General features: G+C 41.7%; 1 long non-coding RNA gene across 1 annotated transcript; it reads left to right on the plus strand.

Moving 5' to 3' along the window:
- The first annotated feature begins 2,539 nt into the window (after positions 1-2,539).
- Positions 2,540-13,703, plus strand: LOC145541765 (uncharacterized). Its single transcript, XR_014079266.1, has 3 exons — positions 2,540-5,080; positions 12,815-12,908; positions 13,021-13,703. It is a non-coding gene; the product is annotated as an uncharacterized LOC145541765 (long non-coding RNA).
- Positions 13,704-16,119: the final 2,416 nt, after the last annotated feature.

Genomic DNA, 16,119 nt, shown 5'->3' on the forward strand with positions numbered 1-16,119 from the left:
ATATTCACTTGAGGAATTTGCTAAAAATACAGATTCCCTTGCTCTGTGCAGAGATTTTTGAATCAGTAGGTGTGGGGTAGGCTCAGTGATTCTGATGCTGGTTATCCACCAACAACACTGGAGAACTCAGTTTTGTCTCCACCCAGAGCTCCTTGCAAACTGAGACTAAAAGCCATCTTTAATTATTCTTCATATTCCCAGCTCCAATCCAGGATCAATCCATGGCACAGGGAAAGTCCATGTTTCAAAAAGCTGTTGAATAAGTGAGTCCTGAAATATCTCTGGTTGAAAAAAACAAACATTAAATAAATTCTTTATGTAGAGTAGTTGTGAGTATGAGGCCAGGAAGAGAAATTAGATGATAAGAGTGATGGAAAATCCCTGAAGTCAAATTTCTAACTGCTTCATATTTTGCCAAGAAACATTACTGCAAGTCTCTTCTTCACTTTCAGAATCAACTCCCATTACTGAGCCCACCATGCCTGGTATTACACCAATCAGCTACCTGTGGACTTTTATATCATCTTTATCCTGCATCCTTCTAGCATTGCATCAGGAAGAAGGTGTGCTTTATGCTAAATGCCCTCCTGTACTTTCTGATCATCCATTCTTAATCAGTAGTGCCCAACCTGAGATAGAAAGTTTTAAATCTCAATTTGAACAAAGATACGGAAAGGGTTTCATAATATTACATCACTTTTAGACAAAGATAAATAATACTCTGTATTTGAACAACAAGTAAAATCAGGACAGGAATAGAGAACCTGGATGTTAGCCATACTTGAAAAGAAGTGTGTGTGTGTACATATGTTGGTGTGCAGTTAAAAATGAGCTTCCCAGGAATTTTCAAACTTTCCATTAGAGAAAAATGGAGTTGATTCTTTGTCCTAATGTCTTCCCATCCTGATTCAGTGGGAGCTGAAAATATTCTTCACCCAACTTTCAGGGTCAAAGAGTTCTCTGTTATTGGAACGCTATTTTGATTTCAGGCTATGTGACGTTAATGGCCTGATTGCCAATATGGTAGTATAGCAGGAGTTTCATTTTAGGAAATCTGCAGTGAAGAATCTGCCTGCCATTCAGGAAACTCAGGAGATGTGTGTTTGATCCCTGGGTCAGGAAGATCCCTTGGAGGAGGAAATGGCAATCCACTCCAGTATTCTTGCCTGAAAAATCCCATGGACAGAGGAGCCTGGCAGGCTATAGTTCAAAGGATCACAAAGAGTTGGATATGACTGAATGACTGAGCATGTACCATATGTCAATGAAACTTTAAAAAAATATTTCTTTATGGCTTCTACACATACACACATACACACATACACACACACCCAACTCATTTACCCTCTCCCATAACAAATCCCTTTCCAAACATTCTGTCTAAAAAGCTTGCCGTTTAAATATATTTACATAAACTTTCTATTTTGGAATTTTAGGTTTACATAAAAAATTACAAGGAAAGCCCAGAGAGTTCTCATATACCCTTAATCAATTTTTTTCTAATGTTAACATATTTTATAACTGTGGTCCATTTGTCTAAACCAGAGAATGACGAACTATAGCAGTCTACTGGCCAAATCCAGCCTGTTGCTTGTTTTTGTAGGGCCTGCACGCAAAGAAGAGTTTTTATATTTTTAAGGGGTTGAAAAATCAAAAGAAGAATAATATTTCATGACACGTGAATAGTAGATGAAACTCAAAATTCAGTACCCATAAATAAAATCTTACTGGAAGACAGCCACGCCCATTTTTGTACAAACTGTCTATATAGCCCTTTATCACTATTATGGCTGAGTTGACTGGCTGCAACAAGAGACCACAGAACCCTCAAAGCCCAAAGTTTTACTTTCTGATCTTTTATATAAAAGTTTGCTGACTCTTGGTCAAATCTAAGAAATTTACAATGGTGCAATACTACTAAATAAACCATAGGCTTTTAATGACTAGTTTTTCCATTAATGCTTCACGATCCAATCCAGGATACCACATTGCTTTGCAGTGTAGCCGTGTTTGCTACACTTTTGTATGGTGAATGTATTCACTCACCAGGTGTTATGTATGTGTATATTCATCCACCAGGTGCTTGATCCAACTTTGAAAAATATTCCGGCCTAACAAATGGATTTCAGCTGGCCACTTGAACGGCGTTTGTTTTTGTTGTTTATTTGGGATTGTTTACATGTTTTACACAATAGGCAGACAATTTACTGCAACATCTGGGCTAGGAACGCTGTGAACTTGAAGATGGAGGAAGAGCTATATTTGTTCAAGCAGTCCATGTGCTGGGCCAAGGCAGGGTACCAACTCGGGCCCTTCATCAAGGAGGCTCCCAACGTCCACTCTCGTGCAGTGTGAGGCCTTCCCGTGGTCCCACGTAATCCCTGGCCTTTGTTTCCTCTTCCATCAGCCTGGCCTGTGAACAGCACCGCTCTCCCTTTCACCCGGCGGCTTTCAATGGGCTCCGCAGGCACAGGCGGGCGGCGTCCGGTTGCTGAGCAACGGCCAGAAAGGCAGCGCACGTTGCCGCCAGGGCCGAGACACATCCGCACCAGCCCGTCTGCACCGCGAGACTGTGGCCTGATTTCTCCCTCTCCATTGTTGTAGCTCACACAAAAGACTACAACTCCAGTATAGTCCCGGGCCCTGCATTAAATTACGCGCCAGGCCATTCTTTGAACCCCAGTCTTTGTGGGCTGGGATGCGTCCCCTCCCAATGCCAGAACCCCAAGCCTGTCACTCATAAGCCGAAGCGCTTCCCCGAGTGTGGGCGAGTTGTCTCCCTCCCTCTTCCCCTTCGCCATATCCGCCCACCAACTGCCTTTGTTCCTTTCAGCTGGCGGCCAGGCTTTTCGTGTGCCTTTTGACTAGTATGAGATCACTCCAGTGGCGGTCTTGCGCATTCCTCCCCACTTGCTTCCTTCTTTCTCAAACTTAAGCGTCGCATATAAAAATCCCAGGCCTATGTGGTCATCTTTTCTTATCTCTTTCTCAACCATCCCCCTATCCCCCATACCTCACTCTGAAGGTTTTGAGGCTGCCGTTGCCAGGGCACTCAAACAACTTAAGAGATGGAGCTTTTCTCTGGTGTCTGCCAAACTCAAACTTCAGAGGCTGAAGTCATCGCTGAGCCCTTGGGATTTGCCAACGCTCCTCTGTCCTCCAGTCTGAAGAGAGTTACCTTTTATTCACCACCTCAGTTCCCAATCCTTTGTTCAGCGCCGTGTTCAGATTTGGGGAAATTTTCTGGTGAACCGAGAAGAGAAATGTTAAGTCACACTCAGGAGCAACTGCATGTGAAAGCTGAAAGGGTTCTCCTCCAAAGGAAAAACATTCTGAGACGAGTCTATTTCTCTTAAACGTGGACAAAGTGCATCCCATTAGATATTTGATACCAGTTCTTACTTGCTGAGGGCAAAGTGCCTGAAGGTAACGCTAACTTTTCTGGCTTTTTTTATACTGTTATCTGAAATGCTTGTTGTTTAGCAGAGGTTCCCAAGTGTGAGCTCCACCTACAATGCCTTCACAGGCCAGGTGTGGAGGCAGGCACTTGCCTCAGGTCTCAGCACACCGGCTACTGGTAGTGTGGGAATGCAGGTGTACTTGCAGCCTCCTGCCATCTTTGTGTGTCTCTCATTAGTACTGCTCCCTTCCCCATCAGTTCAGTTCAGCTCAGTCGCTCAGTCGTGTCCGACTCTGCGACCCTATGAACCGCAGCATGCCATGCCTCCCTGTCCATCACCAACTCCTGGAGTCCACCCAAACCCATGCCCATTGAGTCAGTGACGTTGTCCAACTATCTCATCCTCTGTCATCTCCTTCTCCTCCTGCCCTCAATCTTTCTCAGCATCAGGGTCTTTTCAAATGAGTCAGCTCTTAGCATGAGGTGGCCAAAGTATTGGAGTTTCAGCTTCAACATCAGTCCTTCCAATGCATACCCAGGACTGATCTCCTTCAGGATGGACTGATTGGATCTCCTTGCAGTCCAAGGGACTCTCAAGAGTCTTCTCCAACACCACAGTTCAAAGCATCAATTCTTTGGAGCTCAGCTTTCTTTATAGTCCAACTCTCACATCCATACCTGACTACTGGAAAAACCATAGCCTTGACTAGATGGACCTTTGTTGACAAAGTAATGCCTCTGCTTTTTAATATGCTATCTAGGTTGGTCATAACTTTCCTTCCAAGGAGTAAGTGTCTTTTAATTTCATGGCTGCAATCACCATCTGCAGTGATTTTGGAGCCCAGAAAAACAAAGTCAGCCACTGTATCCACTGTTTCCCCATCTATTTGCCATGAAGTGATGGGACTGGATGCCATGATCTTAGTTTTCTGAATGTTGAGTTTTAAGCCAACTTTTTCACTCTCCTCTTTCACTTTCATCAAGAGGCTCTTTAGTTCTTCTTCACTTTCTGCCATAAGGGTGATGTCATCTGTGTATCTGAGGTTATTGATATTTCTCCCGGCAATCTTGATTCTACCTTATGCTTCCTCCAGCCCAGCGTTTCTCATGATGTACTCTGCATATAAGTTAAATAAGCAGGGTGACAATATACAGCCTTGACATACTCCTTTTCTTATTTGGAACCAGTCTGTTGTTCCATGTCCAGTTCTAACTGTTGCTTCCTGACTAGCATACAGGTTTCTCAAGAGGCAGGTCAGGTGGTCTGGTATTCCCATCTCTTTCAGAATTTCCACAGTTTATTGTGATAAGATGCTGCTAAGATCCAGGCACAATGAAACAGATGGGTCATGAGATGAATTCAACCTATACAGTTAAAACTTACTTTTAATGCAGAATTCATATTATGGGAGTGGGAGAGAAAGAACAAAAGCCTGTATGTCTTTAGTATATTTTAGCTTTCAGTTGGCTAATGTCAAACTCCAGCTACCATAAATTAATGAAGCAGGGACGATATGCAACTGTTTGTCAACTAATGTGTCACAAGCACTGACCTATCAGAAGAGATGCCCTAGTAGTGAGCATGGACCCTGGCCAGTAACTTGCGTGTGTATGAACCCACTGAACACTACTGCTGTTCTCCACAAGGATCACAAATCCATGCCAAGCAATTGAGTGAGGGTGAGTAGAGTTCCAAAAGGTAAAACATTGTCTTTTCTTCGAGGTATTTATTATTTAGTTTTTTAAAAAATGAAACTAGCATACACTAAATGATGAGATAGAGAAGGAAATGGCAACCCACTCCAGTACTCTTGCCTGGAGAATCCCATGGGCAGAGGAGCCTGGCAGGCTACAGTCCATGGGGTCACAAGAGTCAGACATGACTTAACGACTAAACCAAATGATACCAATTGATAGAAGACAATAAAATTAACTATTCACAGCTTGGAATTTTTCTTAGCTACATTTTTAAAGCAATCCTATGAAGTTATTGGTACTATCATTCTCCCCGTTTTACATATATGGAAATACAAAGAAATATGAGAGACTTCCTCCTCTAGAAAAAGAAGAGTGAAGTCCTTACTAATTGCCTGCAGGGTTTCAGGTACAGTTCAGGCAAGATGGTCATGAATACAGATGACCACACTTTAGAAACCTGGATTTAGCAGCTCTGTGCAGGCAATGGCACCCCACTCCAGTACTCTTGCCTGGAAAATCCCATGGACGGAGGAGCCTGGTAGGCTACAGTCCATGGGGTCACTAAGAGTCGGACACGACTGAGTGACTTCACTTTCACTTTTCACTTTCATGCATTGGAGAAGGAAATGGCAACCCACTCCAGTGTTCTTGCCTGGAGAATCCCAGGGATGGGGGAGCCTGGTGGGCTGCCGTCTATGGGGTCGCACAGAGTCAGACACGATTAAAGCGACTTGGCAGCAGCAGCAGTGCAGGATGAATAAGAGGAAGAAAATGCTGCAATCAAGGGCACTGGGTAGGAGAAGTTTGGAAGAATCTAGGTCAAAGACTGTAAAAAGGAAACCAGGGTGTTGGAGTAAACTATCTTCAGTTACCTAGCAAATTCAGGAGAGCAGATAAAAGATAATCATGTTTTGAAGAAAAAGAGAAGAGAGATGTCAGGGGTATGGAGGCTCTCTGCGAGAAGGGGCCCCAAGGTTCAACCACAGGCTAGAGGTGGTAGTTGTGTAACAGGGCCTTTAAGACAAGCGGAGGAAGAAAGAAAAGAAGTGATGTAAGAGGAACTTGGGAAAGAATCTTAGCCACTGATTTATGTGGGGGATATGAAACCAAGGAGTAAAAAGTGATGGAGATTTCAAATTTGCACAAGTTTTTTATAATAAACAGCTCTCAAGTGGTAGCCAAGAGTAAACTCGGCAACTCCCAATATCAAACTTACCTCAGAGTAGTTTACTGACAGAAAATCTGAGCTAATAAATAAATATTAAATTACTTTACATCATGTAAAGTAGTCCTGGGCACCTAGTAGAAGCTAACTGAATATTTATTGATTGACTGACTCCTGAAATAAATTGAGAAACCAGGGTGTGTGCAAATCCTAAACTTTTCTTCAAATCAGCGTGCTTCTGAGTTTCTGCCCTTGGGACCATCCGAAGGCACCAAGGTATGGAGGAACAATGGAAAGGACCAGGAGACTTGGGCTCTGTCCCTAGCTTGGATGTAACACCTAGACAGGTTATTTAGTTCCTTTGTACTTGGTCTCCTTGCCTGTTAAACATTGAGGCTGAACTAAATAATCGAAGGGATGAACATTCAAATTTTACAACTGTATATCCATCCAAAGCACATGAAGAAAAGTAAAGTATCTGGCACTGACAGAGCTTGATCATTTTCTCCAAAAGAAACAGAAATGTATCTTACAAAATAGTAAAGGATGGTATTTCTAGGCTTTGTTCTCATAAGAGTCCTGGCAATTCTCTAAGTGTAGAAGGGCTTTCCCATCAGTTTTGATTTCCATGATTTCACACCCATGGAAAGTGCTTCCTCAGAGAAGCAGTTTCTCTTGCAGCCCTGTGTTCACGATCTGCTTAGTATCAACGGGAGTTCCGCAGACATGTCAGCAGGGGGATAGGCCTCTTCTGGGCAGTGGGAAAAAGGAGCTGTCTCCTTTTATTACCAAAAATAAATACAGAAGGCACAAAAGATTTTTATACTACACTTGTCACATACGGTGGAGTAAGCTGAAGATGGAACTAAAGCCTCCTCTATAAAATAAAAGGCTTTTTGTGTGTTTCAAAGGCATTTTATGTTGCGTAACATGGAATTAGCCCCAGCTCCAGCCCTTTGAGCTTTGCATATTTATATAAATATATTGTCTAAAATGAAAGAATTTTCAATTCTTTATTTACCCTCCCAGGAAATTAGAACACATTGGAGGGAAAAAAAGCTGAAAGGAAACATTGTTTGGGGAGAACTTATGTATAAACAATGAAGTGTCTTCAACAGTAAACAGAGCAAATTGTTCCAGTGGTCAAACTCATTGTGTTTAGTACTTGCTATAATTTTCAAATCTAGACTTAGCTTTGATTTATGACTATTTAGTCCCATGCTCTACACAGTGTGGTCCATGGATTAGCACCAACAGCTTCACCTAAGTGTTTGGTAAAAATGTAAAATTTCAAGCCCCACCCAGATCCACTGCACCACAGTCTGCATTTTAACAATAGCCCAGGTGATTTTTATGACCACTGGAGAAGACTACTCTAGTCTACAGTGGCCCATCCAGTAGAAGTAATGTTTAAAAATTGTTTCCTTATTTTGAAATGAAGTTTTATTTTCTGGGGAAAAACTTGTAAAAATTATTGGTTACATCTGTCAAAAATGGGACTAGACCCACCCTAGAGACAGAGAACAATAAAATACAGAATGCTATCAGCAGTATAAAAAAATTGCCAAGAGACCTACTATCAGCAAGGCTTGCATTTAGGGTAGTTTTAGGACTCCTCTATCTACATTCTCTTGACACAGCCTTCCTGTGACCAAATACACACTTTTGAAAGATGACTAAGGTTAACAGTGCAATCTGGCCACAGAAAGGAGAAAAGCTCACTGACCCATGCTGGCCTCTGACCTTGACCTCATTAGCTAACCAAATGAGATAACCAGCCATGGACATCAGAGAGCATTATGTGTTGATTAAGCCAAAGCATAAGAAGAACCAGCAAAAGACCAGTTACACAGATGTCTCTACCTTGATCACCCGTATTTATTAACACAATATACACATATTCTTCCATCCTGTTATTTTCCCCATTGTAGCACCGATCAAGGACCTGAAGATAACAAAAAGTTCTCTTTCATAGCTCTCTAGTTTTTTTCTTCAAAGCACTTAAGACAAATTTTAATCAAAATTTTATTTTTGTGTTTATTTTTGTATAACAATTTCCACCACTAAACTCCCCAAGGGCAGAGACCTTCTCTCTCTGGTTCACCCAACACTTAGCAAGATCCCTGGCATCTAATAGAAGTTCAAGGAACATTTGTTGAGTGACTAAGTAAATGAATAGTAAATGTGGATCATATCTCTAAAACCAAACCTACTTAAGCTACTTATAGCATTCAATAAGCATTGAATATTCTACTATGCTAGGGATTAGACACACACATTTGCCCTGCCTTTGAAGACCTTATGGTCTAGTAGAAAAAATAGATTTATTACCCACATTAATAGCTAACATTTTAGTCAGTATTCTAAGAATATTATACTACCAATTTATTGATTCCAATAATTTTAGGAGTTAGATATGATTATCTCCATTCTGCAGATGTGAAAACTGAGGCTCAAAGAAGTTAAGTTACTTTTGCAAGGTGACACATCTAGTACAGGATGGACCTGTATGTGAACAAAGGTGATCTATTTCCAGAAACCATACTCTTAATTAGGCACATTGATAAGCCGCCTTCTAATAAGCCATGAGAAATGATCAGAGAGATATGCACAGAATCTAAGGAAGCAGAGAGGGACAACTAGTTCTGAAATCAGCCTGTGCTCTTCACACAAATAACCAAAAGCAAGCACTTGCTGCCAATGAAGAATTTCCTAGGCAGGTCTGCGCAATGGATGCAGCCCAGTGTTCCTCGGGGGTTGGAGTCAGCCTGAAGTCAATCTCATCTTGCCTCAGTTTGCTCTTTTCAGCCTTGGTATTCACAGAGATTCCAGTCCAATAAAAACACATATTAACCCATACTGTAAGCTTGGTGCAGGAATTGAGCAGTGGCTTCAACAGTTTAATGGATTCAGAGGAAGACTGAACAAGGTAGCAATGACATCCAGATTCAGAACTTAGGACACAACAAGATAATCACTTCCCCAGACACAATGCTTGTAACTGTTTTCCCTCTTGGTCATCTCTCTACCTTTATTCTCCCTTTCTCCCCACTCTAGAAAAGGACCTACCTCCTCCAGTCTTGACATTAGGGTCTTTCAAGTGGAATCACTTCCTCTAATTCATGACAGGTTCTGAGTGTGACCTCAGGTTCCGCTTCGTGTTTCAAGCTGAGATACCATCAGAACTCGCATTTCCCTTCCAGGGCTCCACAAATTACTCTGGTGTGCAGATTACATAAAAATAAAACTCTCAGTTCCTCGAAGTAGTTTAACAGAATTTGGAATTTAGGGGAATTCATGCACTCTGGAGCAATCTTTAAATAATGTGATTAGACCAGCTAAGTTCTAAAAGGGAAGATGCCCTTTAATTCAAGCCTTCTCTGAGGTAGCTATGTATAATTAGCTCCTTGGCTACTGAACTGATAAAGTAGGTACCTTTTTTCTAAGGGATAAACCATAAGAAATAAAATAAACCTTCTACTACATTAAAAGTTACTTTGCACAATCTGCCTCTACCCTCTACCTCTGTTTTTGGATAACTGCATCTCTCAATATATTTTTGTTTCTTTCTTTTCTTATTTCTTTTATACTTAGAAGATGCCTCAGTGTTTTATTCAAAGAAAAATCTCTTCTTACAGTGATTGCACTTACTCTGTGGTGTTTGGTTGGGATTCCCTCTACTCCTCTAATTTACTGGCCCCTCCTAAATTCTTTTCCTTCTCTACTTCTCCCTGTCTGTAGGTTTTCCCACCATCACAATTTATCTTCTTTCTCCCATTCTTACATGCCTAGATAGTTCAAAATCAACAGTACAAGCTGAATGTTTTTCTATGTGTCCTTCCATCTATCTGCCATTTCCTAGGTGGCACTAGTGGTAAAAGAATCCACCTACCAATACAGGAGACGCATGAGATGAGGGTTGGATCCCTGGATCAGGAAGATCCCCTGGAGGAGCAATTGGCAACCCACTCCAGTATTCTTGCCTGGAAAATTCCACGGACAGAACTGCTGGTGGTCTACAGTCCATTGGGCCGCAAAGAGTCGGACATGACTGAGCGACAGAGCACTGAGCACTGCACTTACATCTGTCTATATTCTTTCCTCTCTGTGGATATGTTATCATAGAACTTGGTCACTCCTTGGAAAACACAGCCAGTGGCTTGCAACTCACCATTAACAATCTCCATGATCCCCATTGTTTGTAAAATACAGCCATATCAATTCGCAGCCAGATCAAATAGAACTGATGGCCAGTGTGAAGGCCAGATAGTGGTGAGCATGCTCTCCTCACTGCTCAGAGCCCCTCCCTGCAGTGGTCGAGATGAAGGGGGCCTATTAAGTGACAAAACACTGAGTGGCTGTGGCTTGGGGGTAGGGGGGCCGTAGTGCAGCAGTGGTGAATGTCCTTATTAGAAACCATTCTGTTTCATTTGCTCTGCATGGCCTACCAGGAGACCCTGAGAGCTTTAAACTTGACGTGAATAACTAACCACTTATCTGTGACTTTCCAGCCTTGTCTACTTTCTGTGTACTTGAAATATTTTTTCTCTTCCTGACTGCAAACAAGTATTACTTTCAAGGCACAAAAATTGAATATGTAAACTCAGTAAAATTGGTAGAAATAATAGTGCAGTCATGCAATGTTTCACTATTAACCTTTTGCAGCCTGGCATGATTTTTTAATACTTGGATAAGTATTAAATTTAACTTCCTAATTTTAACTTTCTTAGAATAAGTTCTTCCTATATCTAGATTTAACTAATGCTTGTTAATAAGAGTAATCCTGAACTGCCTGGAGTTTTCATTACCTTCCTAGCCAAAAGTGCTGTGACCATGGTTTAACTCTCCAGCTCACCAAAAGCATAAACAAGAATATTCAGCAATGCTACTTTCATTGTGAAATACCAATTTCATTAACATCCAAAGAAAGTCTGGACAAAATAAATACAGTTGAGGGGTTGGACTGAGGTGGTATGGCTCTAATACATCATTTTCTGCTAATAGTATTTCTAAATCTATTACCCTGTTAGTATAAAATATAATTGATAATTTCCTATGTGTGCTATAACAATAGAAATCAGGCTGGAAGCTTGTTTCTATCATAAGTCTTCTGCACTGTCACTGTGCAAAACAAGGTCTCTTTCAACAAAGTGCCCACATCCGACAAGTAATGTTGAAATGCTAAGTGATTTGTAATTCCTAATAACAACTTTCATTTGTTAATCTCTTTCTGCCCTTTAGCATCCTTCAAAGCTTTAATGATCCATATAATTAAATTATAACTCAGAATGAGAACTTTCTAGATATATAATACTAGAAATATAGATTTTGTTTAAAATCAGAGCAATACAATTTAAAGATAAAAGGCTATATGTGATTGAAATTGGAGGAGCATGCACCTGAAACAAAAAGCACTTCTAATAAAGAAGTGAGCTGAAAATGTGTGAGAGGACAGAGAACCACACCCCAGGGGCCAAGGTCAAGATTAATTCACTTTCTAACCAAGACAGATGAGAATCATTGCACACAAGCCCACAGAGATGAGGGCCATGCATCAAGCCCTGATGCCTATGGATCTCAAATGCTACAAATGGCCACTGAAAACTCATCAATTCCGTTTCAGAGGGGGGCAGTCTTTAATGAATGGGGAGCAGGGCTCACACAATCTCCTAGTTCAGACCTGGGGGACTTACTGCCCAAAAAGTAAATAGTGTCAGATTCCTGCTACAAACAGAGCTACAAGAAAAAAAGAAAACTGGGTTTCATCATCATAAAATGTGTCGCTATTTTGTCATCTGGAAAGAAACAACAGCACAACTGCACTGCATTTGGAGTGCTGCATTTGGATGAGGTTCTGCTATCCTGGGAGAAAGGGGAATGTCCCTTTGAAAAGTGTGGCAAGTTTCAATCTGGATTCACCACTTTCATATTTTAAAAAAGGTGAAAAAGTTGAAGGTATGAAGTGAATGTGAGCAGGGATGTGTGTGGGTGCACAGGTGTGCACCAACCTCACAGTTGAATATGTTGTCAGGATTCTTATTTGCTAGACAAAGCAAATCAGCCATGCTGTTCCAGGTGGTCAGGGACAAAGAGCTCACCCCCCACCCCCACTCCTACTGGCAAGGAGAAAATGTCTCCTAGCCATTACAGTGCAGGAGGCACCAGAGAGGATGATTAGCCTGGTCGGGTCCATTCTAGCATAGCATTTTAGCAGAGCACATCTGTTAGAATTTCTAGACTGGTGCCTCACTGTCTGCTCCCCAGACACTTAATTTTAGACACCTACCAGAGACCAGAATCTCTGGATATTAAGTGTTATCTACAGATCAAAATATTTGGCCATGTAACAGCTCCAGCTCCATCTAGCAGTTTCCACATCATCCCAGCTCTGATCCATTATCTGCAGTGCCATGAACTCAAATTATCTTGGAATTGTGAAGAAGTAGCCACAATTCAGATTAGGCAGAGACTGCCCATTGGGTTTCTCTTTCTATCCCTTAGAGACTTTTACTGTATCTTTCTTATATCCTTTTAATCATACTTTTTTGAAGTTATAACAGTTCATAGCTCTACGGCACTTTCAAAATATGAGGAAGGAGGTTTTCCTGGACAACTTTGCCAAGTGTGGAGAGTCCACACAGAGGGGTAAGTTAATTTACAAAGTATCAGCTCGATTCAAGCCTGTATTTAAGCTGTGAGGTTCTCTCTCTTAGACTCAAAGCCCACACTGAATCATTCTGTTCTGTTTTGGTAACAGCAGTGCTGCCTATACAATTGGTCTTCCAAGACAACTTACATATTGGATTATCTGAGAATTACAGAAAGCCGGGCTTCCCAGGTGGTACCATGGTAAAGAATTCACCTAACAGTGCAGGAGATGCGGGCTGGATCTCTGGGTCAGGAAGAGCCCCTGGAGAAGGAAATGGCAACCCAATTCAGTCTTCTTACCTGGAGAGTCCTATGGACAGAGGAACCTAGTGGGCCACAGTCCATGGGGTCACAAAGAGTCGAATATGACTGAGCATGCATACCCTCACTGAAAGCCAGTTCACTGAAATTCCGTCCTATCTGGAACCCAACCAGCACTGGAAACCCTCTGGCATCTTGACCTTGTTAGTGCCTTTTCCACACCTCCTAGATTTTCTCCCCTCCCTCAAGAGGGACACATTCAAAGAGAAGTTCTGGGAAACAGCAGAGAGAGGTATGCATGTGCCTGAGGAACTTGGAAAAGAAGAAAACTCTCTCTGTGAAGTGGAATGCCAGTAAAGCTTACACTGTGTTTGGAATGCCAACTGAACAGGGTCCTCAGGAGAGGGATTTTTAGAATAACATGTTTGTATTTATGTACCCACCATGTGATACTTAAAGTTCACAGGGAAATGCAAAGTGAAAGGCAAATTTGCCATACATTCCCCATGCTCCAATTAAATATTCCCACTGTAACTTGTTTGCTCTCTACTTCATACAAAGGAATTTAGGACAATATAACCCCTTCCTTTAAAAACAAGCAGTTTTCCCTTTTGGCCACCACACTGTAATACAATTGCAAGCCTGGCGTGTGGGATGGGCCCCACGCAGCCTGCACCCTCCCCTTCCTCAGGCTCTGGGAGCTTCCTCCACACACTGTGCATACTCTGAGAGTTTCTTTGACTTTGCCTGTTTATAGCACTGCGGGGGGAGGAAGAAGCAAAGCAATTGTGAAGCTTGTTAAGAGGCAGTTCATATGATATTAAAGGTGACCTTGCCACTTCCAGTTCTATTTATTTCACTTCCTTCCAAACCGGGGCAAATCCTTCCTTTCAGGGCAAGAGCATCACTCTGTGGATGCAGTCTGTGGGAACGGAGAAAAGTTCAAGCCCTCAGAGGTTATTCATTACCCAAATCGGGAAATATAGTATTTCCCATTGGTTCACATGTAGGTCTTAAATCACTGCTACTTGGCAGAGGGAGTGAACCTTTGTTTGGTGAAAAGTAGTTTTTGTTGTTGTTTACTGATAAAAATAATTCAGTGAGGCTTAATTTTGCCACACTGGGAAGTTAAAAGAAAGGAATGGTTCCTCCCTACACAAATTATACATACATACTTATACACGTGCATAGATTCATGCATACATATACAGTGGAATCCATAGTGTGGATTCTCCATATTCAACAGAATTTTTTATATAAGAATTTCTTTTGCAAACTTGGCCATAGCATAACCTGCAAATATTATTCACCCAAGTATCTAACCCTGTCACAAGGGGAACCACAGTTCACAGTTTGTTGTCAGCTGGCTGCAGCGGTGTTTTGTGTTGTAGTTGCATTCTTCAGAAAGTTAAAGGCATTTCCTGAAGGCCCACAAAAGGCAGCAAGTGTATTGGTAAGTGCAATGTAACATGTAGGCAGGGGTTGTACCAGGTGGGTCAGAAAATGCCTCAGCAAGACTTAAGCTTGACTATTTTGAACAGTAGTTCAGCTGGTCAGATTGTTAACTTCCTTGCTGATAGTGTTCTCACCATCAACATGAATGGCATTTATGCTGTCTATTGAATCTAAAAATGCATAAATCAATGTGTATTCACTAAAACTCTTTCAAATTTCTTTTTCTCCCACGGAAAATATTTTTATTTTGCCTCTCAGTTATCTGAATAATCCTCATTCCTTCATTTTGGTACAAATGTGCTGTCTTTAAGCCTTGCTGATTAAAGCAGATGTTATTGGGATGGTAAATGAACTGATAACTGATCAGAGGTGCTTACTTTCCTTTGCAAAGGTCTTCATCAATTCCCCCTCTTCCACTAAATGGAGGGGGTATGCATGAGAATGGGGGAGATTGCAGTTTGCTTCCTCATCCTGGTTTTCTCTCTCGACAACTCCTCTCAGTCCTGGTCTTTACTATTCTCATCATGGCTCAGATGGAATACATCAGCCCCCTGCCACCCAAGAGGGAGGCACCAAAGAGCATCTTTTGCACTTGTCAAGCTCCTCCTGTGCCTGTGGAGATTATTAGAATTCAACTCCAAGTGCACTTCTTCTTTTACTCATTCATTGAAAAACCATACCCATCATGCTTTATAACTATGGGAGATAATAATTCTGAACACGACTGGCCCGTCCTCAAGCTGTTTGAAATCTTAGTAGGGAAAATAAAATTTATATTCAGATCATTTTAATATAGGACAAAGGTAAGAAGGGCCACCTACAGGAAGATAACCAAATTCCTATGAGAGGACGGAGAAGGGAATAAACACTCCATCTGAGTGATTTAGGAGAACATCATTGTAACATCATGTAGGGAGGCTTGCAAAACTGAGTCTTCAAGACATGGACAGATTAAGGTAAGGCCTTCAGACAGTGTGAGAGGCATGAACGAGAGCAGGGAGGCAAAAAAGTATGCAGGGTCAGTTAAGGACACAAAGAACAAGCAGTTGTGTTGGCCGGTGTACAGAATATCTAAGAGGAGGAAATGAAGGGAAAGGGGTTGAACTTAGGGAGACTGACTTACACTCAGGAAGATTTTTTTCCAGACCATGGTTTCTAGGTTTCCAGGTGAGTGGACCGCCACTATTTCCTTCCTAGTATAATACTATATATATATTACCCTATTGGGAAACATTTATTTCTTTACTGGTTCTTCCCAATAATAAAGCACCGAGGAATATTTTGGTACATGAGTATTTGCACACATCCGTATTGTTTCCTTAGGGTTCCCAGGTGGTTCAGTGGCAAAGAATCTGCCTGCCAATGCAGGAGACACAGGTTCAATCCCTGGGTCAGGAAGATCCCCTGGAGAAAGGAATGGCTACCCACTCCAGTATTCTTGCTTGGAAAATCCCATGAACAGAAGAGCCTGATGGACTACAGTCCATAGTGT

The sequence above is a fragment of the Giraffa tippelskirchi genome, chromosome 3 (assembly GCF_054371585.1).
Source record: "Giraffa tippelskirchi isolate mGirTip1 chromosome 3, T2T-mGirTip1v1.2.pri, whole genome shotgun sequence".
Lineage (NCBI taxonomy): Eukaryota > Metazoa > Chordata > Mammalia > Artiodactyla > Giraffidae > Giraffa > Giraffa tippelskirchi.